Source organism: Panthera leo, chromosome B2 (genome assembly GCF_018350215.1).
Source record: "Panthera leo isolate Ple1 chromosome B2, P.leo_Ple1_pat1.1, whole genome shotgun sequence".
Taxonomy (NCBI): domain Eukaryota; kingdom Metazoa; phylum Chordata; class Mammalia; order Carnivora; family Felidae; genus Panthera; species Panthera leo.
Genome location: NC_056683.1, coordinates 36,182,569 through 36,208,301, shown reverse-complemented (window position 1 = coordinate 36,208,301; position 25,733 = coordinate 36,182,569). Strand labels below are relative to the sequence as shown.

General features: G+C 37.6%; 1 protein-coding gene and 1 long non-coding RNA gene across 4 annotated transcripts in view; both read right to left on the bottom strand.

Annotated features, from left to right (window-relative positions):
• ZFAND3 (zinc finger AN1-type containing 3) overlaps positions 1 to 25,733 on the bottom strand; it is a 321,058-nt gene that overhangs the window by 176,304 nt on the left and 119,021 nt on the right. The window lies entirely within an intron of this gene.
• On the bottom strand, positions 4,874 to 23,041 carry LOC122219861. 2 transcript variants are annotated; one of them, XR_006202584.1, is made up of 5 exons: positions 21,052 to 23,041; positions 18,626 to 18,704; positions 18,047 to 18,163; positions 7,644 to 7,670; positions 4,874 to 5,587 (listed from the first exon to the last, which is right to left on the bottom strand). It is a non-coding gene; the product is annotated as an uncharacterized LOC122219861 (long non-coding RNA). The 2 variants fall into 2 exon arrangements; XR_006202583.1 differs by having other exon boundaries at positions 18,047 to 18,704.

The window sequence follows — 25,733 nt, the reverse complement described above, 5'->3', positions numbered from 1 at the left end:
TAGCAAGGTTCCCATCAAACAGTTTTCCTCAGATATTCAGGGACTAACTCCTAAATTACTGAATTCAGAGAGGGAACAGACAGAAAAAAATTATGGATTAATCAGAGCAAATTTCAGTAACTACTAGACCAATTTACCCCCATATGTTGAGTTATTCTAAGTTATTTATTACTCTGGCCATTATTGCATATTTGATTCACTAATATACCTTTCTCTTGCTTAAAACAAAACAAAATTCCAAATACCATACAGTTTTCTTTAACTGCACTGAAATACATCTTTAAGAATTTTAGGGGTAGGATTTCATAATATCCCTATATCACTAGATATCCTCTGGTGTTATTTCAAGAACAGGGCTGGAATAAATTTTCTTATCCATTTTGTCTGATGAGAAAATATAAGAAAGTACATAGCAGTGGGAATGAGCCTACTCTAGCACAGTGTGCCACATGGCTCATTCACCATCCCAGTTCTTACTGTTAAGAGATTTAAAACCTCCCTCTCAGTAACTGCTAGCTGTCCTTCCTGCTTATTGTTCCCACAGAACAGCACAGACCAAATATAATCGTCACCCCACACCCACATTAACGCCCAGCTTCATGCCTCCTACTAATCCTGTGTCAGACAGTCTGCCTTTACCCTTCCAAGGAGGAGTCTGCATCTAGTTTGCCCCAACCCAAGTCTCCATCCTGTTTGGCTCGGTGAATACATAACATTCTGCCAATGGTTAGGCCTAGCCCAATTAGTCCCTTCAGAGAAGATTCTTTTTTTCCATCCATTCTAAACCGTCTTGCTGACCCAGGAACCTACCTCATTCTACATCCTCTGTATAACAGTAAAATTTGTTTTTCTTTTCAATCTCTAATGAGAATTCCAGAGACAGCCCATTAAGCCCCAGTTTCTTGTCAAAGGAACAATTCTAGTTCTCTGATAATCTGCAGAATACAAATTACTAACCCAGGCTGATCACAGGAAATGTTATTTCTCAGTTCTAACATTCAATTCCTCCCACTTAGATATTTTAGTTGGTGCTCTCCTGCTAGCAGGACAATCATTTCAGAGAACTCTTAATGCTGCAATTTGTATATAGTGGCAAAAACACCAAATAAGAGGAAGAGATAGTGTAATACAGTCATTAAAAAAATTCACTTGGGAGCCCAAGCTGAAGGAGAACAGTATCCTACATTGGGAGAGAGAAAGTGGGGAACTGACTGGAATGGGAGTCAGAGCCCAAAAAGGAAAAGCAGGGCATCCATTCAAGAGGGGAGGCAGTGATAACAGAGATGGGAGACTGGTAATATATAGAAGGATTGATCACTTAGCAAATATATTAAGGACAATGAAAGCCACGTTTCTCACAATAAGAGAAGGGGTTTAGAAAATAAGAAAATGAGAATGAGTCCTGTGGTATTAAGACTGGAATTGAATTTAATATTAATTCTTCACTTTCAACATATTTAAAGATATAAATAAATACAGAGGTAAATGTGTAAGTATCCACTACGAAAATCTAGGAGCAACAACATTCTAACAGCAGTAAATACACTAAAGACCCATATCTTGTCTTCTGAATACTATTTTCCACTAAAAAGAACCAAAGTTCCTTGGAGAAATGACTGATTGATTCCAGGATTGGAGCAAGAAGGTACAAAATAAGCCTGGAACATCTTGTGCCAGAAAGCAAGAAAAATCTCAAGAGTATTTTGTCAAGGGATGTGTCAAAAAAGACACAGAAATCAACCTGAAGAGGCTCTCACTGGCCAAATCTGGAACAATGTGGCCATCAAAATACCTAACAGTAGTAACAGACTGTAACAGACTGAATAAAACAGAAAATATGAGTCCATACAGATACAAATTTAATGAATAAGTAAACAGTGTCATGAAGATGGAATATTTACATAGTTATATATTACTTTCCTACAAAACATTAATTACAAAAGTGACAAGAGTAAGTAACTTTACAGTAATGAAGCCCAACAGACAACACCTCAATTAAAGTCGTCAAAGTGGTCATCATTAGTAATGGGTCAAACTGAAATTGTAGGACATGTGACATGGTACAATGAGAACATCACTTATGTGATACTCCTCCAAACGTAAGATAACCCCAATCAAGAAGAAATAACAGATAAAACCAAAACAAGAGACATTACACTAAATAAATGCCTTATAATCTCCAATAGTGCCAAGTTCACAAAAGTTAAGAAAAGAGTGAGGAACTGTTTCAGAAGGAAATACAGAGAATTATGGGGATAGATGCTATATGAGACATCATTGGGATAACTGGAAAATTTGAATGCAGTCTGAGGATTAGATAATAGCAATGTATCAAAATGTTCTTGTTTTCAGAAAACAAACACTAAAATATTTGGAAGTGATAGAGCCTCAGGTTAGCAACTGACATTCAAATGGTTCTGGGGGCGGGGGGGGGGGGTGGTGGAACAACATTATCTGTAACTTTCTCATGAGGCAAAAAAACAAAGAAAACTTATTTAGGAGTCTGGCAAATCTAGTTTCAAAATCAGGTTCAGCCACTTCCAAACTAAACAGCTTTAGACAAGCTGCTTGATCTCTGTAAACCTCGTTTGCTCATTTAAAAGTGGGGATTGGGTGAAGAAATGGATGAAGAAAACATGGATGAAGAAAACATGAATAGACACTTCTCTAAAGAAGACATCCGGATGGCCAACAGGCACATGAAAAGATGCTCAACGTCGCTCCTCATCAGGGAAATACAAATCAAAACCACACTCAGATATCACCTCACGCCAGTCAGAGTGGCCAAAATGAACAAAGCAGGAGACTATCGATGCTGGAGAGGATGTGGAGAAACGGGAACCCTCTTGCACTGTTGGTGGGAATGCAAATTGGTGCAGCCGCTCTGGAAAGCAGTGTGGAGGTTCCTGAAAAAATTAAAAATAGACCTACCCTATGACCCAGCAATAGCACTGCTAGGAATTTACCCAAGGGATACAGGAGTACTGATGCATAGGGGCACTTGTACCCCAATGTTTATAGCAGCACTCTCAACAATAGCCAAATTATGGAAAGAGCCTAAATGTCCATCAACCAATGAATGGATAAAGAAATTGTGGTTTATATACACAATGGAGTACTACGTGGCAATGAGAAAGAATGAAATATGGCCCTTTGTAGCAACATGGATGGAACTGGAGAGTGTGATGCTAAGTGAAATAAGCCATACAGAGAAAGACAGATACCATATGTTTTCACTCTTATGTGGATCCTGAGAAGCTTAACAGATGGGGGAGGGGAAGGAAAAAAAAAAAAAAAAAAAAGAGGTTAGAGTGGAAGAGAGCCAAAGCATAAGAGACTCTTAAAAACTGAGAACAAACTGAGGGTTGATGGGGGGTGGGAGGGAGGGGTGGGTGGGTGATGGGTATTGAGGAGGGCACCTTTTGGGATGAGCACCCAAATTGGTATGGAAACCAATTTGACAATAAACTTCATATATTGAAAAAATAAATTAAAATAAAATAAAATAAAATAAAAGTGGGGACTGGGGTGCCTGAGTAGCTCAGTCAGTTAAGTGTCTGACTCTTGGTTTCAGCTTAGGTCATGATCTCGCTTCATGGGTTTGAGCCCCACATCAGGCTCTGTGCTGACAGCACAGAGCCTGCTTGGGATTCCCTCTATCCCTCTCTCTCTGCCCCTCCCCCAATCATGCTGTCTCTCTCTCAAAAAATAAACTTTAAATAAATAAAATAGGGGGATCAATCTCTAATCTGTGGTGGGAATTAAGTGAGATATGTTTATAAAACACCTTTAGCACAATGCCTGGCACTAAGCATGTGCTCACTGACAATTATACTCTCTCTGAAGACAAAATCTGATAATGCTTGATTCCCCCTAAGATTCTTGGAAGAGAATCTGCATCTAGCATTTTGCAGACATTTGGTTGTCAACCACAATTACTATTTGTAAAACCTGCTGCTTGCAATTCTGTATCACAGATACTTGCTCTGTCACTGCTTTTGCATAGAGGGAAAACACAAACGCCAAGCTCCTCTGTCTATGGTTCCCCATTGTCCACAAACACACAGTCTGGTTTGAGGTTGTACTTTAGGAGACCACACTGCCAGTGACTAATTCACCTCAGCCCACAAGGTACTGGTACTCAGAATCCTCTCATCCCCTTAGCAGAGCTGATTTGTCTAAGACAACGCATGCTTATCCGGCCTTCTGAGAGTAGAGTTCTCTTACCTCCAAAGTGAAGAGAAATTAGAGAACTGCAGAGCTGAAAGGCAAAGAGCAACAACTTCAAGACCTGGGAAGGGGCAGAGTAACAATCAGACGAGGACATTCCAGAGGCTTCAGACATCCCTCATACATTGTCCAGGTCAAGAAATGGGTTTGAACTGCTAGCTACTAAATGTTATTCTGTTTTGTTCCCACCTACACGTTAGCACACACATGTTCTGCCTTCTAGGAGATTGTCCATACACACTAAAACAGTGCTACTCAAAGTACAGCCCATGGACCAGTGATACTCTGCAAAGTATTAATGGCCTGTAATGAGATCAGTAGAAATGTTAAGGGTAAGAATTTTAAAAATGTTGTAGTAACTTGATGGAATAGTTTTGTCTACTAAATATAATTAAAAGCAGGACTTATGGGACACCTGGGTGGCTCAGTCAGTTAAGCATCCAACTCTTGGTTTCAGCTCAGGTCATGATCTCGTGGCTTCGTGGCTTCAAGCCCTACACAGGGCTCTGTGCTGACAGTGCAGAGCCTGCTTGGGATTCTCTCTCTCTCTCCCTCTCTCTCTCTCTGCCCACCCACCCCCCACCCTGCTCACATATTCTCTCTCTCAAACTTTTAAAAAATTGGACTTATATTTTATGTCTTTATTGTTGATTTTTTAATCTAGTAATTCAATCTTATTATATTTTACAAAAACCTGGATTGTGACAGGTTGAGGGAAAAAAGAACTTCTTTTTCACCACAGACAGTTTAGAAAGTAATAACTGAGATTTTCATACCCTAAGTTTGAACACAGTAAACTAACATTTATTAAGCACTTACTACATGTCAGGTACTGTTTGCTTTACACACAATACTTTATTAAATGCTCACAGCAAGCCAAGTCCAATCTCTACCCTAATTTTCCAGATGAGAAAACTAAAGCGCTGAGTACAACTTGGTACAACTTGCTTTAGTACCAGAGTAAATAATATATTTCACTTCTGAACTTAAGTCCTTAACTACGAAGCCATAGAGTATTGAAAAAAATACAAAGTAGGAAAAGAAAATGGTCAACATACTCAGAAATGAAAGGAGAAAGAATTCTTGAATGCATGATGGACCAGGTGGCATTCGACAAACATGGGTATTTTGGCCTAGACGCAATTACATGTAAGAGAGAACGTAACCCACTTTACCTGCCCCAAGTAAATACAGTGGGTGGTCACAAGAACACATACATGTAACAGGGTTTCAATACTGGATGTGGGCCATTGTCAGAAACAAAAGCTGGCTGGTCACCTCTCTCAGGGGCTGTTCAGTCACTGATTTTGTACATGCTCTACTTTCTTCTCTCTGCCAGAGCTTCCTCTGCTTCAACCTGTGCATGACCAAAGATGACCCAATGTAAGTTCCCTGACCATCACCAGTTTAAAATTTCCCTTTGCATTTCTCAATGGTTCACATTTCTCTGATGAGCCACACAGGTCAGAGGTTAAAGACTGGCTACCTCATTAATTAGGCACCCCTTCTAGTCAATGGTGGCCAAATGACACAGAACCTGGGTGAATCCACTTACAGTAGCTAGGGGTAAGGAAATATAAAGTCCATTATTTCTTCTATATTACCTAATCTTTGAAAAGATGGTAATTGTCTATAAGGTCTGAAGAAAGATTTAGACATAAGGGATTGTTTTCATTTTGCAAGACTTGAGGAGGAAGATTTTTAAAAAGTTGTTAAAAAAAAAAGAGGAATGGAACAGAAGGTAAAACAGAATTACAACAGAAAAAAATAAGATGTACAAAGAAGATTTTAAAATTTTATAAAAATGTTTATGTGGGGTAGGGGCGTGGGGACACACACAGGGGAGGGACAGAGAGAGAGGGAGACTGAATCTGAAGCAGGCTCCAGGCTCTGAGCTGTCAATGCAGAGCCTGATGCGGGGCTCGAACCCACAAACTGTGAGATCATGACCTAAGCCAAGGTCAAACGCTTAACCAACTGAGCCACCCAGGAGCCCCAGATGTAGAAAAAAGTCTAATATATGAAACACTGGTCAAAACCAAAACCAGTAGACAATTCAACAAAAGTAGCATTAGTAAGATATCAGACATCATAATTGAGACCCCAAAATAGTACTGGAAAGCAGAGAAAATATGCACGTATATATGTTCACCTTAGGTACTGTATATTACTGGATTAATCCTGTTGCAGTATGATAGAGTACTATACCCAATAGAGAAAGCCTGGATTAGAAACGTTTGACACCTAGATCAACAGAACAATGTTAAGTTCTAGGCTCAGAGGGAAGCAGAAAAATAAAAAAAATAAAAAAATGAAAAAAGAAAGGGACTGGAGAAGGCTTCCACATTCCACAGACCAGAAACCTTCACAGGAGAAGCTTGTTATTATTGCTGGTGAAAAGGGGGGGGGGGGGGGGGGGGGGAGGGGGGAGGAGAGACCTAAGAACTAGAAAGCACCCATGACCTTAATTTTTAAAAAGAGGAGGTAAGGGGGCTCTCAGGACAGATCATTTAACATGGAAATCAGTAAAAACTTTAGTAAGAGTAGTTTCTGTGGCTAAAATGCATAACAAATAAGTGAATATGGCAGCCTTTTCTAAACTTCTCAATAATGGGAAGGTACACACATCAGAAGGTAGCTACAAGGTTCTGGGCTGATTGTTTGAGTATCAGCAGTGTGGTACACGCAAAAAGGATATAACTCATGGAGAGTGAGAGAGCAGTTCCACAAAAGGGACGAAGCTGCCATGCTCAAGCAAATGTCCTGATGGCCCTTCCTATCACTTCTGTTGGGAGTGGAAGGCTGTGTGTATGTATGTGTGCTGGCCACAGAGATCTGAAATGTCTGTCACACTAAACATTTGACCCACAAGGGTATAACACCTGGGGGGTTTCAAGGTTTGCTACATGTTATCAATTATTTGGTAAGTATGAATTCGAACTGTGCTGTAGGACAGCTGTGCAGGCATGAGCTACTTGGCTCATCAGTAAACCCAAGCAGATCAGCTCAGTGTGGTTTTACAGTTTTTATTTAACCCAGGGTCTCAAATAATTCTCACAACTGGGGAAGGCAGGGTATTATCACCCACATACTACAGCTAAGAAATCAAAGAAAAAGATATACTACACTGGTATCTTGAAGGTTTCGGAACACATCTCCCACAAATTTCAAATTTTTGATGTTAATGATTATCTCGCCAACTAGACTTTGAGAGTAGGGACTGCATATGCACTTCTCCCTACAGTGCTTAATGTAAAGCAATAAACATAGCAGATACTCAAGAAAAGTATCTTATGGATAAATGTAATTTATTTACTTATAACACTTCTTTTCAAGTTTCAGACACCCCAGCTTTAAGTGTTCTCTTTAGAAGGAAACAGTTCAAGTTTAAATCAGAAGCCTGAAGAACTTACCTCTACTTGGTCAATTTAATTCTGGGTCTGGAAGGTAAAATTTATCCCATTTTAATGTAAAGATTTTCAAAGTACAGATAAAACCAAGAAGCCTAGCTCCAGAAAACACTGATTTATATAAAGCAAGAACCACAAAGACAGCGTCTTTGAAGTAAGGTCTAACAGCATTCACATCAAATTCTTACAAAGCCAACTACTTATATATGACAAGTTCTGCAAAATCATTACCATTTCTATCGATAATGTGCATCTGTATTTTTCAAACTGACATGGTGAAATACCACAGATAAAATACCACCATAACCAACAGAAAACACATGGTTGTATTAACTGCTTAAAACTATTTTTAAGTAAAAATCGGTTTTTAACCTTGTGCATGTAACAGTAGCAGGACAGAATTCACAGATTTGAAGCCATCTATAGGATTCCATACTAACTTTTCTACCTTGATGAAGTCAAGCTAAGTGTTTGCAGGAAACCATCACTACTGTGGAGAAACTACACTAATAACATTGAAACCTTTTCTGTTGCTGCACATTAATGTCACACAGCTAGACTGAAGCTTGATTTATGGATCACTGTACTGTGTTAGGTTGTATGTGGCATTATTTTGGTTACAACTGCAACACAAAAGCAAAGACCTGCATTTAAGAGAATTCCAATGAAGGGACGCCTGGGTGGCTCAGTTGGTTGGGCGTCCAATGTTGGCTCAGGTCATGATCTCACAGTCCATGAGTTCGAGCCCTATGTCAGGCTTTGTGCTGACATTTCAGAGCCTGGTGCCTGCTTCGGAATCTGTGACTCCCTCTCTCTCTGCCCCTCCCCCACTTATGCTCTGTCTCTCAAAAAATGAACGTTAAAAAAAGTTTTTTTAATAAAATAAAATAAACAATCTGGACTTCAGTTTAAAGAGAGAGAGAGAGAGAATTCCAATGAAATGGACTGCCAAAAACACACCACACCTCAGCACTCCCTATCCCATTTCTACTCACCATAGACTTAGCTCTTGAGCTCTTCATCAAGCGATACATTCAATATTACAAATGGGTACTGAACCTGAAGATGACTGGTGCTGAAACCTGTGGCAGGATTTGGGCTCCTTTAGCCCTTTTTGTAAGTTATGCTAAGACTCCACTTGGCAGATAAAATTAATAAGGGCTAACCATCTTAAAGCTTGGCAAAGACCTGAAGCAAACTTAGGAGAGAAATTTTACCCCAAGTTTACCCTCATGAATGGTGAGATCATGATCTGAACCCAAATCAAGAGCCAGACGCTTAACTAACTACACCACCCAGGCGCCCTGGAGCTGATGTACATTTATCCAAAATTTTATTGTTAGAACCATGTCAGTTCAGTTTCTTCCTAAATAAAAATCAAATCAAGTGCTCAGTATCTTGGATCAAATACTTGGTTTCCAAGATTAACTAGTGATGACAGTGGTATAGCATTATAAAAATAACCTCCTTTACATATAAAATGGCTTAGAGTAAATCTAAAGCAATTTTTAACCTTATTTTTATACTAAAAATTTATATATCTAAATAGACATAAAGAATAAAGACAAGTATCAAAATATTTTATGGCTAATTTTCTGTCCACATTGATATTATAAATTCTTCTCCCCAGAAAAAAAAAAAAATCAAAATTTAATTCTGCTTTCTATCACACTGATCTGGTCCAATCTTCCTATTTGAATTATGTACAAGATTTTTGGACTAAATATAGAGAAGCAAATTATAGACTGTAAACACCCTATATGTCACATACACAGCATATCTGAGTTTTCTCCAAAGGCATATGAATAAATTATTCCACTAGGAATATTTACCAGTGTGCTGCCTTTCCTCATAATTTCAGTCTAGGTCTGAAATGCAGCTAACATATGAAAGCAAATACAAGTTTCCTAGAATACATCACATTTCTTTGACAACTAGAAGGTAGAATTCTACCACATTACTTATGGAGAAACTAACTGTCAACTCTTTTTTCATTATATTTGGTTTTTTTCCTCCCAACTTTATTACGGTCTAATTGATAAGTAAAAAATGTGCATATTAAGGCGTTACAAGATGATGGTTTGATGTATGTACACATTGTGAAATGACTGCCACAATGAAGCTAATTAATACACCACCTCACATAGTTACCACTTTTTGTATGTGGTAAGAACATTTAAGATCTAGTCTCTCAACAAATTCAAATATAAATACAGTATTAACTGTAGACACCATACTGTACAGTAGATCCCCAGAATTTATTCCTAACTGAAAGCCTGTACCCTTTGACCAATATCTCCTAATTCCTTCACTCCTCAACCACCTTCTGTGAGTTTGACTTTTTTATATTCTATATGTAAGTGAGATCACATAGTATTCGCATGTCTCTGTCTGGCTTATTTCACTTAGCATAATGTCCTTCAGATTCATCTATATTTTGACAAATGACAGGTTTCCTTCTTTTTTTTTTGACTGAGTAAAATTCCTGTGGGGGAGGGTAGATATTTTCTTTATCTGTTCACCCACTGACAGACCCTTACATATTTCCTTATCTTAGCTATTGTGAATACTACTACAATGAACATGGGAATGCAGGTATCTCAGGCACTGATTTATGTCCTTTGGATACATACCCAGTAGTGAAAAAGCTGGACCATATGTAGTTCTTTTTTAAATCTTTTTTTTTTTTTTTTTTTTTTTTGAGGCAGAGAGAGACAGAGCATGAACAGGGGAGGGGCAGAGAGAGAGGGAGACACAGAATCGGAAGCAGGCTCCAGGCTCTGAGCCATCAGCCCAGAGCCCGACGCGGGGCTCGAACTCACGGACCGCGAGATCGTGACCTGAGCCGAAGTCGGCCGCTTAACCGACTGAGACACCCAGGCGCCCCTTTTTTAAATCTTTTAAGGAACCTCCTGAGTATCTTCCATTATTTAACTGTAAAATTCACATTCCCACCAACACTGTACAAGGGTTCCTTTTCCTCCACATCTTCACGAACACTCATTTTATTCTGTCTTTTTGATAACAGCCAATCTGACAGGTAGGAGGTGATATCTCATTGTGATTTTGATTAGCACTGACCTGATGATTAGTGATACTGAGTACCTTTTCAAATACCTGTTGGCCATTTGTATGTTTTCTTTGGAAAAACGTTTGCCTGTTTTTAGTTTGGTTCTTTCTGCTACTGGGTTATAGGAGTTCCTTACACACTTTGGATATTACCACCTTATCAGAGATATGGTTTGCAAATATTTTTTTCCCATTTCATAGACTGCCCTTTTACTGATGGTTTCTTTTGCTATGCAGAACATTTTAGTTTAACATAGTCACACTTGTTTATTTTTGCTTTTGTTGCCTGTGCTCTTGGTGTCATATCCAAAAAAACCACTGCCAAGACCCATGTCTAGGAGCTTGTTCCCTATGTTTTCTTCTAGGAGTTGTAAAGTTTCAGGTCTTATAGTTAAGTCTATAATCTATTTTGAGTTAATTTTTGTGTATGGTGTGAAATTTGCATGTGGCTCTCCAATTTTACCAAAACCATTTACTGAAGAGACTATCCTTTCCTTATTGTATATTCTTGGCACACTTGCAAAGATTAGTTGACTGTATGTGCATGAGTTTATTTCTGAACACACTATTCCTTTCCTTTACTGTGGCTGTTTGTATGCTGTTACGATACTGTTTTGATTATTACAGTTTTGTAATGTAGTTTGAAATCAGGAATTGTGATGTCTCCAGCTTTGTTCTTTCTCAAGACTGCTTTGGCTATTTGGGGGTCTTCTGTGATTCCACAAAATTTTAGATTTTTTTTAACGTGAAAAATGCCACTGGAACTTTGACAGGGATTGCACTCAATCTGTAGACCGTTTTGGGTAGTAGGAACACTTGAACAAGATTCTTTCAATTAATGAAAATAGGATATCTTTTCAGTTATGTGTCTTCAATGTCTTACGAGTTATGTTTTTTTAATGTTTACTCATTTTGAGAGAGAGAGAGAGAGAGAGAGAGAGAGAAGCAGAGAGAGGGGGAGAGAATCCCAAGCAGGCTCTGCACTCAGAAATGGTGAGATTATGGGGCACCTGGGTGGCTTGGTCGGTTAAGCGTCCGACTTCAGCTCAGGTCATGATCTCACGGTCTGTGAGTTCTAGCCCCGCATCAGGCTCTGTGCTGACAGCTCGGAGCCTGGAGCCTGTTTCGGATTCTGTGTTTCCCCCCCTCTCTGCCCCTCCCCTGTTCATGCCCTGTCTCTCTCTGTCTCAAAAATAAATAAACGTTAAAAAAAAAAAAAAAAAAAGAAAAAGAAATGGTGAGATGATGACTTGAGCAGAAATCAAGAGTAGAACACTTAACTTGCTGAGCCATCCAGGTGCCCCAGGAGTTTTCAGTTCCTTACGTGTTTATTTTAAATCTATGCAACAATTCTTCCACACCACCCTCTAGTTTCAAGATACTACAAATTTTCTGCTTGAATAAAAACCAAATATAGACATTAGCATTTTTATCAATGTTTTATTACTACTGTATCTAATTAGAAAGTTACATGTGTAAAGGTTTATAGTTTACTAAGTACCTTGCAGATTTATTTGATCCTTAAAATTCCCTGCAGGACAGGTTATCACCACCCTCATCAAGCAAAAGAGCAAATGGAGACTCAGAAAAATTGATGTCATTTGCCCAAGGTCACACAACAAATAAAAGGAAAGTTAGAACTCAATGAAAAAACTTTTGATGTTAAATCCCGAGCATTTGATCAAGGATATAATAAGATGCAATGAAATATTTCTACTAGAATTGTCAACTGAAAGGAAAATAATTCATAATCTTCCAGGATAACAAACAACTTGTGTTTTTCCTAATAGAGGGGAAACTTGCTTAATATGTCACTGAAAGACTGTTAGGACTGAATCACCCAAACACAGTAAATTTAGTTCTGACCTCTCCGGAATAGAAAGGCAGCAAAGGAACAAGTGGCCAGGAAAGGAAGTCATGAAAGCCATGGGCCATTTCATTTTCTTGAAATGAATACATTTTGTTTCATAGTACCCCTAAAATTCAGAAAGTTGTGCAGACTATCACAGGTTTATTTTAAGGACCTCTATGATGGGAAATTCCACAATCATCAGTCCACTCCCAATAATACTCATAATCATGAAGAACCGACTGTCCATATCCGCAATCACTTCCTCCTACCTTCTCACTTTTTCTATCTTATAATCTCACTTCCACATCTATCACTCTTAATGAGACCACTCTAAATCCAAATTCTTCACTAGGATGCGGGTGGTCTCAATGAAATTTATGAACCTGCTAAGAAATGTGTGCCAAACTATGAAGACATGTACCTTTGATGAGAATCCACAGTTCTCATCAAATTTTCAGAAGTATGTGACTACAAAAGAATAAACATTGTTAAAGTCACATATACACTGTCATTCAATTTGACAGTCATTACTCATTTTTCTCTCTCTACCTCACTTGATACCGCTTATTATCCAAATCTGAAATCCTAAAATACATCCTTTCTATAATCTATATCACAAGTGTCATCCAGTATCTGGTGGTCACTACTGCTATGACCTCTGTGATTTATTTCCTTTCATCTTCCTCCACTAAAAATCAAAGCACCCCTTTGTTCACTCCACTAAGTTAGTGGTTGTCAAAGTGTGATCTCCAAACCAGCAGCAGTAGCAGCATGACCCGGTAATCGGTCAGACATGCAAACCACTCCAGCCCCACACCATGCCCACTAAACCAGAAACTCTGGAGGGTGGGGCCCTGCAATATGTGTCTTAAAGGCCCTTCCAGGTGCATGTTCAAGTTTGAGACCTATAAGCTGAGCACAATAACCTTCAACTCTATTATTCTGTCTTTCAAATATTTAGTGAACAGTAGCTGTATACAAGAACCTCATCTTAATATGGCAGCTTCTCAAAACAGACTTTAGACCTTTCACACATTCCCAATTTCTGAACTGCTTATAGAAAATATGCAGTCCCTTCATTACCTCAAATTTAGTCCAAAATCAAAGTCATCGACACTCCCCTCCCCCAAATACAAACACGCAAAACACAAGATTTTCCTATTCTGTTCAGTGCATTTACATAGATATTTATCTTTTCCTCTTTTTCTACATATGAATCTCAACAAGGATTCCCACATTCTTTTATCCCAACATAATTTAGAATTTACTCCTTGATCTCTATTCCCACATTACCATCCAGATCTGGGGCTTTACCGTATTTGCTGCACAGGTCTCACCAGTAACTTCCCCCAGAGTTAAGTGGCAGAGATGAGAAATAAACCCAGAGGCTATTTGACCCCAGAGTTCAAGCTCTCACTTATACGCTACACAGTTGACCCTTGAACAACAGGGGGGTTCAAAACACTAACCCCCCCCCCCCCACACAGTCAAATATCCATGCATAACTTCTGCCTCCTCAAAAACCTTACTAATAGCTTACTGTTGACCAGAAGACTTAACAATAGCATACAGTCTATTAACACATACTTTGTACACTATATATATATGTATATACTATATACTGTATTCTTAAAATGACTTAAACTAGAGAAAAGAAAATGCTATTAAGAAACTCATAAGTAAGAGAAAATACATTTACAGTACTGCACTATAAAAAACTGGCATGGGGCGCCTGGGTGGCTCAGTTGGTTAAGCGTCCGACTTCGGCTCAGGTCACGATCTCGCGGTCCGTGAGTTCGAGCCCCGTGTTGGGCTCTGTGCTGACTGCTCAGAGCCTGGAGCCTGTTTCAGATTCTGTGTCTCCCTCTCTCTCTGACCCTCCCCTGTTCATGCTCTGTCTCTCTCTGTCTCAAAAATAAATAAATGTTAAAAAAAATTTTTTTTTAAATAAAAAACTGGCATATAAGTGGACCCATGCAGTTCAAATCTGTGTTGCTCAAGGGTCAACTGTTATTATGGAGGAACTGAGAACCACAGATTTTTCATCACAAACAATGTAACAAGACCACTGTCTTTAAAAGAAAAAAGGCAACCTAGAATTCTACACTCAATGAAAATATCTTTAAAACAAAAACTAAAGACTTTTTCAGGGTGCCTGGGTGGCTCAGTCGGTTGGGCATCTGACTTTGACTCAGGTCATGATCTTATGGTTTGTGGGTTTGAGCCCCACATCAGGTTCTGTGCTGTGCTGACAGCTCGGATCCTGGAGCCTGCTTCAGATTCTGTGTCTCCCTCTCTCTCTGCCCGTCACAGGCTCGCACATTCTCTCTCAAAAGTAAATAAACATTCAAAAAAAATTTTTAATAAAGACTTTTTCAAAGTTACAAAAACAGAAGAATTCATCACCAGTAAGAAATATTAAAGTACATCCTTTGGACAGAATGAAAGTGATACCATATGGAAATACGGATCTATATAAAAGAATGTCAAAAGTAGCAGTAAGTTATTACACTGATAAACATAAGATTTTTCTTAATTCTGTTTAAAAGACAACTATTGAAATAAAAATAGTAATAATGCAGTAAAAATTTTACAAAACATGCAAAAGTAAAATGTATGACAGCAGCACAAAGGTAGGGAAGGAAGAAAAGCACACTATTACAAGGTTTTTATACTGCATGTGAAGTAATCTAGTACATAACACGAACACAGATTATGAGAAGTTAAAAATGTGTATGACACACACTAAGGTAAGCACTAAAATAAAAGTAAATCAACAAAAAACATACAATAGTATCATTAAAAATGTTCAATTAATCCAAAAGAAAGCAGGAAAAAATAATAAATGGCATAAATAGGAAACATATATCAAAATAATATTTAATTCATATTAAATATGATAGATTTAAACCTAACATACTAATAATTACACTAAATGTAAATGGTCTAAACACCCCAAATTAAAACATAGAGATTGTCTAAACAGATTGAAAGAGAGACATCCCCAACTATATACTTCCTACAAGAAATGCATTTAAATATAAAGACAGATAGAATAAAAGTAAAGAATGGAAAAAGACGTATCATGCTTACACTAAGCTACAGAAAGTAGCTAAATTAATCTCAAAGTAGACTTCAGAATAACTACATCTAGAATATACTCATTTCAAAATGATAAAGCGATCAATTCATAAATACAAAAAAATCCTACACATCTATGCATTTAACATAGCTTCAAAACCCACAAAGCAACCCATGATAGAACTATAAGAAAAACAACAGAAAAATCCACATTTATAGTCAGATATTTCAATAACCCTCTCTCAGTAACTGATAGAACAAGTAGGCCAAATATCAGCAAAGACACAGACTTGAACAACAATATCAATCAAATTGACCTAACTGACATTTAGAGAACACACCACACAACATCAGCAAATTGAGGGCGCCTGGGTGGCAAAGTCAGTTCAGCATGTGACTCTTGGTTTCAGCTGAGGTCCTGATCTCACAGTTCCTAAGTTTTAGCCCTGCACTGGGGTCTGTGGGGACAGTGCAGAGTCTGCTTGGGATTCTCTCGCTCTGCACTTTCCTACCTGCCTCTCTCTCTCTCTCTCAAAATAAATTTTAAAAAATTAAAAATAAAAAATTTTTAAATGAAATTTAAAAATCTCAGAAGTAAATTTAAAAATTAAACATAAATTTTAAAAATTAAGAATAAAAAAAAAATCAGCAGCGGATGTGCATTCTTTTTAGGTGCAAACAAAACATTTACCAAGACAGATAATATTTGGAGCCACAAAACAAGTCTCATTAAGTATAAAAGGACTGAAATCACACAAAATATATTTTCTCGATACAATAAGATTAAAATAGGAATAATAGAAATATCTCTGGAAAATACCCAAAGAAGGAAAAAATAAAGGAAATATGAAACACCATTATATACTAAAAAGCCCCAAGGATCATAATATTTATATACCCATAATAACATAAATACTCAATAATTATTTAACCAAAAATTGCACTACAAATATATTTGGAGGAAGGATAGTGTAAGAATACAAACATTTTATATATCATAACAAAAAGTAAAAAATGTGTAAAAGTGACAAATCAAGTAGGAGCATAAATATGGAGAGTATGAATTTAGAAGAAACAGCAGAAAGAATTTAAAGTAGTTGCTTCTGGGAAAAACTGGAGGGAGGAGGGAGGAATGGAGGAGCATTTTGCTACCTGTAGTAATTTAACTATTTCAACAATATGCATGTAGTACAGTACTTTGACAAAGAAATACTTAAAAAAAATTTTTAATGTTTATTTATTTTTGAGAGAGAGAGACAGAGCACGAGCAGGGAAGAAGCAGAGAGGGGGACACAGAATCTGAAGCAGGCTCTGAGCTGTCAGCACAGAGCCCGACATAGGGCTCGAACTCACAAACTGTAAGATCATGACCTGAGCCAAAGTCGGACACTTTACCAACTGAGCCACCCAACCGCCCCAGGAAATACTTTTAAAAGACATTTCATCTACATTATCTCATTTGATTCCTAGTGAGGAAGGAGGTATAAGGACTCCCATTAGACGAATGAGTTAACTGATACTCCAGGTTACACCACTTGCTCAAAGTCAAAGCCACTACTTTTCTTTGATAATTACATACACAATACTCGTCATGGCATCATTTAAACACATAATAAGCAGAGGAAAAAAACTGTTCATTTTTCATTTTAATTTATTACTTCTATACATATTTTTAGTTTTTATTCTCCTCTAATGAAGAGGACTAACTTATTGGTTGCACAGAACAAGAAGGAATATTCTCACTTAACCTCCCATTAATAACAGATTTTTAAAAGAAATCTGAACAGAGGTGGATTCTTGGCAAATGTGGAGGACAAAATTGTAGTCAAACTCCAAGATTAAATACTTCTTTAAGACCTGTAACTCTTAATCACTACTTTTAACTATGGTAAAATACACATAACATTAAATTTACCATTTCAACCATTTTTAAGTAACACTTCAGTAGCATTATGTACATTCACACCCTTGTGCAACTATCCCCACCATCCATCTCCAGAACTTCCCCCATTCTCCCTTCCCTCCAGCGCCTGGCAACCACCATTCCACTTTTTCTGTCTTTATGAATTTGACCACTCTGGGTACTCTAAATAAATGGCATCATAGTTTATTGTCCTTTTGATGCTGGCTTATTTCTCTTAGCAATTATGGTTGCAATCTAGGGTTGTAGCAAAACTTTTTAAAATTCGTGTCCAAAGCAGTGAAAAACAATTCCTTGATAATGTTGTAAGAAATTAAAGCTCCAGTGAATTTAAGAGATACCAGTTAAGAAAAATTGTTTCCATCTCCCTTAACCATGATCAAGGCACAAAAGAATAAAAATAATATGTCACAATTTTAAACTACTGAAAAAGGATGTCTTGGTACTTTATAATGTACACAAAGAAAGGGGGAAAAAACCTACTTTTGTTTTTGAAAAATCCAAACAATTCCTTTTCCTCTAAGGTTGGTGCTCTTTTGTACTGTGCAGCAAAGGTCTATAAGGAAGGGCCTCTGTGAATGCAGACTGGGTCTCTGCTTTCTATTTTAAGGGTGGGGTCACACAAAAGACAAAAGCACGAACAATGTTAGGTGTTCACAAAATACTGAGTCATGGTAAATATCTTATAAATCAGAAGCGAAATAGCCTCCATTCAGTCACACAGAGCTCAAAGAGGAAATACATGAAACTTGACCTTTACAATATACTTTGAAAAGGTTCTCCTGGCTCCAGTTTTAAAAAACAAGCTTATTATGTACCTTTACATTCCCCTCCATTCTCTTTAAATCTCTGCCCTGAATACCTGCATTTATTTCCATCTAAAACTCAAAAAAGGTCCCAAAAAGTCTTTCAATGGAGACACTAAAGAGACAAATTACACCAGCTCTTTGAGATATCAAAAACATCACTCTGATATTAGGGTGAGGCTGGTTTTGTGAATTTTGATTTATGATGCAACTAGAGTCACCCAGAAAATTTTAATAAATAATAAGGACTGATTACCAGTAGTGCCTCAAGTATCCAGGTGCCTGACAAGCATTTAAGCCAGAGCTGTGCTTTTCATAGGTTTGGAATATTAACACTAAAAAAGAAAAAATGTCCACTTAAAACAAAGTCAGGTATTTTCTATAACAACTATATAAAAAAACTATATAAAAAAGTATTTTAGGCAAGACATTCATTTTTGCTTTATGAAGACTATTCTACTTGGTATGCCCAAGAGTTAAGTGATTACCACTTCTAATTTTTTTTTTTTTAATGTTTATTTATTTTTGAGAGAGACAGAGACAGCTTGAGCAGGGGAGGGGCAGAGAGAGAGGGAGACACAGAATTCGAAGCTGTCAGCACAGAGCCTGACGTGGGGCTCGAACCCATGGACTGTGAGATCATGACCTGAGCTGAAGTCAGACACCCGACTGACTGAGCCACCCAGGCACCCCAAGTGATTACCACTTCTAACATAAGACTATGTCAATGATGTTCCAATGCAAAATGTCCCATTGTCCAAAATTATCTGATTCACTTGCTATTTTTCTATATGCTATATAGTTTCATGAAACCTCTCGACAGCCAAAATATTAAGTATCTAGCACTACCACTATCTAAGTTTTTAAATTGCTACATAAGGTACAAGTGGCACCATCTCTGTGTGCCACCCACTGGAGATAAAACACAAGACTTCACTCATACCCAAAGAAAAATGAATTTATTGCTTTTGACCTTCCCTTCAATAAAGACAAATTATAGTCTGAGGGAAGCATACAAAGTTTTTTCTCTCCTCTTTTTTAAGCCCCTCCTCCTTCAGGGCCTTTTAAACTTTTTGAGAGAATTTTGTCTGTTTGTGGTATGTTATACAACCAGACTACTCGATAGAAGGACACCATAAGTCCATTCCCAAACAGCATATATCGTGGGACATGAAACTTTTTATCTTGGGTTGAAAAATGGTGGGGGGTTATAATAAAAAAGACTTTTGGTCACATTCAGGGGGATTTCTTTAAGGCATTAATGATGTAGAAAACATTTTAAGACATTTTACTAATTCTATAATTGCTCTATGGGAATAAAACCTCACATATAATGCAAGCCTCTTATTTGAGAAAAATTTTAGGAAAAAAAAGTTGTAATCAATATATCTTTAGAAAAGAGGCAGCTGAGTGGTTCAGTCAGTTCAGTGTCCAACTCCTGATTTCGACTCATGTCATGCCTGATTCTCACAGTTTGTGAAACAGAGGCCCAAGTCAGGCAGAGCCTGCTTGGGATCTTCTCTCTCCCTCTCTCAGTCCCTTTCCCCCCATCAAAATAAATAAACTTTAAAATAAATTATATAAGGTTGTCAACTGTACCAACTCTACAGAACAATGAATAAACTTAAGAAACTGCAAAACTTAATCAGCAAATGAATGAACAGATAGTAAACAGAAAAATAGGATGTCTTAGGAGTACCCATAAATAAGTGTTATTGCCACTTTGTTATAGATTGCTTTCTAGTCCCAACTTCAAGATTACTAACATAGCATAGTTACATTGGAAGAGAAAGGGAATTATGAAAGACAGATATAAAAGATGGAAAAAAAACAAGCCAGTTTACCCCTACCACATCACTTAACTTGAAACTCACTAATTCAGCAGACATTTGGAATAAGCATCAGTGTTAGAAAAGCTCTAAGATTCCTTCCAAATATCCTATGATTACCATCTCCTAATATCACAATTAATGGGATTCAACACTTCTAGACTTCCTAAAAACAATGTTACAAAACACAATGTACACTGAGTAACTGAATGCACATAGAAGAAATGAACAATCTAATTTAGCTTTTGGCTACCATTAGAAGGTTAGGACCTGTGCTTAAAAACTTTTTCAAAGAGGCTTTTTGACATTAATTTTTGATTCAAGTATGGAAATTAACAGCTACTAGATCTTAAACCATATGAGTCAAAGAAAACACCATTGTCATTCTGTGCAAAACTGGCAAATTCAGTGATTTCTGAAGATGTTGAATATTTTCAAAGTTCTTCTTGGCTTGTTCAGCCATAGATTAGAATGTTAAGGAGAAGACAGCAGCAGATTTAAGCCTTAATTATCTTTACTCAGAAAACTGTTTGAACTTAAAATATTATCCATATGGGTGTTAATCTTCCAAACTGAGGTATGGGACATTTAATAATATTATGACTGTCTCCTCAAACCATCAATATAGTTTGCAAGACTTTCATAGGGCAGTGATAGAAATGCATAGGTTTCATTTAATTTAGTCCAATTAAATTAGCTAGCTTCCTCTGGTACAGAGCTCATTTTTCCAGAAACAGCTTTTTTCAACAGGACACACCTACATACTTTTTAATTGTTTCACAGAAATGTAGTCCTCTTGTTCTCTCTTGCTTATATAGGTTAATAAATGTTATAATGTTTCTAAAGTCATTACCAAGTCTTTATACAACTTTCTTCTTGCTGTCTTTATTTCAAAGCTTTTGACAAAATCCTACTGTCTACTTCATAGTAAGTCCTATGGAAATCAAGAAAACACAAGCAACGTCATGCTTTACTTGTATCATTGTTGAGTTCTAGAGTTTATTTGGCATTTCAACTAAAAACGGAACTCTATCAACTGTAGTATAGATACAAATACAATACTGGAACCAACTCACATGTGGTGTCTCCCTATGCTGTGAATAAGTAAACTGTCTGCCTATGAAGATCTATGCAAAGACATCTGTCCTTTAAATGTTTGACAGAAGTAGAAGCGCCTGGGTGTGGCTCAGGAGGTTAAGTGTCTGACTTGGGCCCAGGTCATGAGCTCACGGTTCCTGAGTTCAATTTAAATTTGAAATGTCTGATGAAAGTGCTACTAAAATTCTAAATAGTTTTAAGTCACTGATGGCTCAAAATTCTATTATCATATGAAAATAAAATAATATCCACACACTATGGCAAAATCTTATACTTCTCTCATCATTTTCAAGTATCTTTCAAGTATCTACTATATTGAAAATTTGGCTTCACATATTAGAAAAATAAAGAGGCTAATAACATACCTATGGTTTTATATGCCCTCACCTTCCTCAACATGAACAGTTCAAACTTCAGAAACTGCAGCAGGCACTAGATAATTACTCAGGAATTTAGAGAGTTTTGCTAATGCATGTCTCAAACATGAAGAAAAAAAGTATCAAATGACAATCTTTTAAATTTATTTAATCTAGGAGGAAATTTATAAAACCGTATTTTGTGGAGGTAAATCTTTACCTTTCTTTCCCCCAAAAAGTGCTGATCTTTAGTAATGACTCTTCTTTTTAGTCAAAGAGTTAAAACCATCTCTTTTACTCCCAAATGAGTGTCAGTCCTACTCAGAGGTGCCATGTTTTATTTAAAACACACTCTTTCTCAGTAACCACTTTGTTCTAATTGGCAAGGCAAAGCCAGGTCCCTAAAGCACATAGCTCGTTACATTCAGTTTGGATTACAAAAACACACGATGAAACAAACTGCATCGAAATGTACAAATTAACAGCACCGGAATATGGGACAGGGAGGTGGAATTAGATTGTAATATGGAACAAAACCCACAGGGAGGCTGAGGAACAAATCACTAGTGTCTCTATAAACTATACAAGGTTTCCAAATGAGCAAATACATAGGCAGAGGACAGGCTTTTCCATAACTCAACCAAATTGCTAAATATGGATACAACAAAAAAAGACTTTTTTCTTTTCACTATTATGCACACATGTTTGAGACAATGGGAATACCAAGAAGGTTTTAACAAATGAAACCTGCAGGATGCACTGTCTAAATATGAAACTCATCTTTGCTTTCACACTGACAACGTGCGAACAGCCCTGCAATTAAACCACACCTCCAAACATTTTTTAAAAAATCTTCTGAGAAGCTAAACACAGGAGACTAAATTAGAAATGGTGCTTCACTATGTAGCTTAGAGAGCAAGGTTAATGAGCTAAAAGTTATAAGAACAAGAAAAAGAAAGACGTTACAAAATGAAGATCCCGCCACCAAAACAGAAAATGCAGTAGACAACTCACCCCCCTTCCCGCCACACATGCACACCTTTTCCCAAATTAGATACTCAGTGAAGCTTCCGGCACTGTTTCTCTGATCTTCCCTAGAGATTTAAAGACAAACTGCAACTGAACTAGAAGAGAACAGGAAAAGTGTATATACCCTTAACTTACACACAAATGCAAAACAATGCTACTGCTATATCTTCACAGGGTCTTTACAGTACAATCCCATCTAAACCTACTACCTTCACTCCTAACAAAATTTAACAGTGGGTGAAGCTTATAATTAAGTGTTTAAATACCTGTAATCAAATCTCAGTTCCTTGCTTTAAAATTTAAAGCGCCTGGGTGGCTCAGTCAAGCGTCCGACTTAGGCTCAAGTCATGATCTCACAGTTTGTGAGTTCAAGCCCCACGTCAGGTTCTGTGCTGACAGCTCAGAGCCTGGAGCCTGCTTCAGATTCTGTGTCTCCCTCTCTCTCTGCCCCTCCCCCACTCATAATTGGTCTCTCTCTCAAAAATAAATATTAAAATTTAGTTAATCGTGGGAACATTATTTAATCCATTTAAGCTACAGTTTCCTTATCTGTAATATGGAGATAAAATCACCAAAGTTTTGAGGATCAAATCAGATAATATTGTGCAAAATGGCTTTATAATATAAAAAGGCTACAGAAATCTTAGTTATTGCTGCAATTACTTCACCTCAGGATTTTATAATTGCCTGTGCCCTTTCTCCCTCTTATTTCACCAACAGTAATTCTTATGCTTTTATTTTATGTATCTTTTTTTTTTTAAGCATTCCCTTTTAATATGTACTCTTGTTATTTTTCTCCAAACCAGAAACCTTGGGTTAAGGTATCTTTTTCTTCTCTACATCCAGTATTTAGTCTAAAAGTAATTTAAAAATTTAAAACAGGGGCACCTGGTTGGCTCAGCTGGTTATGCATCCAACTTTGGCTCAGGTCATGATCTCATGATTCATGAGTTCGACCCCCACGTCTGACTCTGGGCTGACAGCTCAGAGCCTGGAGCCTGCTTCAAATTCTGTGTCTCCTTCTCTCTCTGCCCCTCTCCCGCTCATTCTCTTTCTCTCTCTCTCTCTCTCTCTCTTTCAAAAATAAATAAATATTTTAAAAAATTTTTAAAGAAATTTAAAACAGACCTTTTGTAATAATTAAGACTGCTAACATATAAATAAGACTGGGGGGCTCAGTCAGTTAAGTGTCCAACTCTTGGTTTCAGCTCAGGTCATGATCTCACAGTTCATGAGTTTGAATCCCGCATCCGGGGATGTTAGCTGTTAGCACAAGAGCCTGCCTGGGATTCTCTCTCTCCCTCTCTTCCACTCTCTCTCAAAATAAATAAACTAAAACAAAACAAAACAAAACACCTGTTAACATACAGTGAGTTCTACATCACACACTAAGGACCAACTGAGCAGTGGGGCTTTTAAATGATAGAGAATTCTGTATTATTAAAAATCATATTTTAGTTACACATTAATAGCCTGCAAATAATGCCTAATCACTGTACCCACCATCCCTACTGTGGACTAAGGATTAAATGCTTGTGGGCTTTAGCCAGGAAGCATCAAAAAGCAACCTCATCATAACCCTGTCATTCAAGGCCAAAGAAACAGTGAGATCAAGAATTACTCTAAGTATCTGTAGCACAGAGGAGTCAAGATCACTGAAGCACAAAAAGAGTTTCATGGTACTTTCCTGAGTCTATCTGATAGCTATCCATATCCCTGTCAGGCCTAAAAGGAAGCCCATAAACCTACCTGATCATTTAGTCTGCACAGACTACTGAGAACATGAAACACAGGAAATGTTAGCAGTTAACTTCTATACAGCTTTTTATGTCATCAAGAGTTGTTGCCTTATTACATGAAGGTACCAACCACATCTAACCCAAGCGATCACAGAACTAGGGATCTCCAAGCTTCTTTAATAGGGGTATACCATCAGTATAAAATTTGAGCACCCACCTTCTACATGTGTGTGTGTGTGTGTGTGTGTGTGTGTATACACAGTTATATATTCCTGCAGTGAACTGAATGATGTGACCCCTTCTCACATCCCTCACCAAAAAAAGTCTTGTGTGTGTGTGTATACACACACATGCACGCGCACACACACACACTTTTATGTATTTTATAGTGGGGGCACTAAATCATGTATATGTGTGTGTGTGTGTGTGTGTGTGTGTGTGTGTGTGTGTGTGTACACATATCCCCAAACCCGTAATCTTATTTGTTAAAAAGACCTTTGCAAATGTAATTAAGAATTTCAAAATAAAATCATCCTACATAAGCAGGGACACTAAATCCAAACAACGGAGACACACGAGAGAAGGCCATGTGAAGATGAAGGCAGACACTGGAGTACTGTGTATATAAGCTGCCAAAGAATGCCAAGAATTGCTGGCAGGCACCAGAAGCAAGGAGAGGCATGGAATGCATTTCCTCTCTGAGCCTCCAGAAGGAACCAAGCCTGATGGCTGACAACACCTTGATTTCAGACTTCTGGCCTCTAGAACTGTTGTTTTAAGCCACCCAGTTTATAGTGATTTGCTATGGCTGCCCTAGGAAACTAACACCAATAAAAATATGTACATTATAAAAATCAACAACATATATACGGGATGATAAAAGTATAGAAGTAGAAATTCTAACATTTCTTTATGCCTCAATGGATAATCCGATGCACCATTATGAAGAACACAGCTGTAGACCAACATGTGGACAGAAATAAAGCCAAACGAGGGCGCCTGGGTGGCTCAGTCGGCTTCGGGTCAGGTCATAATCTCACGGTCCATGAGTTGGAGCCCCCCATCGGGCTCTGTGCTGACAGCTCAGAGCCTGGAGCCTGCCTCAGATCTATGCTCCCTTCCCTCACTCTCTCTGCCCCTCCCCAACTCACACTCTGTCTCTCTCTCTCTCAAAAAATGAATAAATGTTTAAAAAAAAATTTTAAAAACAGAAAGGAAGCCAAACGACAGAGCCAAACTATCTTAAAACCCTAATGACCATTAACTTTCTTTTATTTTTCCTAAAATACTGACACACCATGATGATTTTTGTA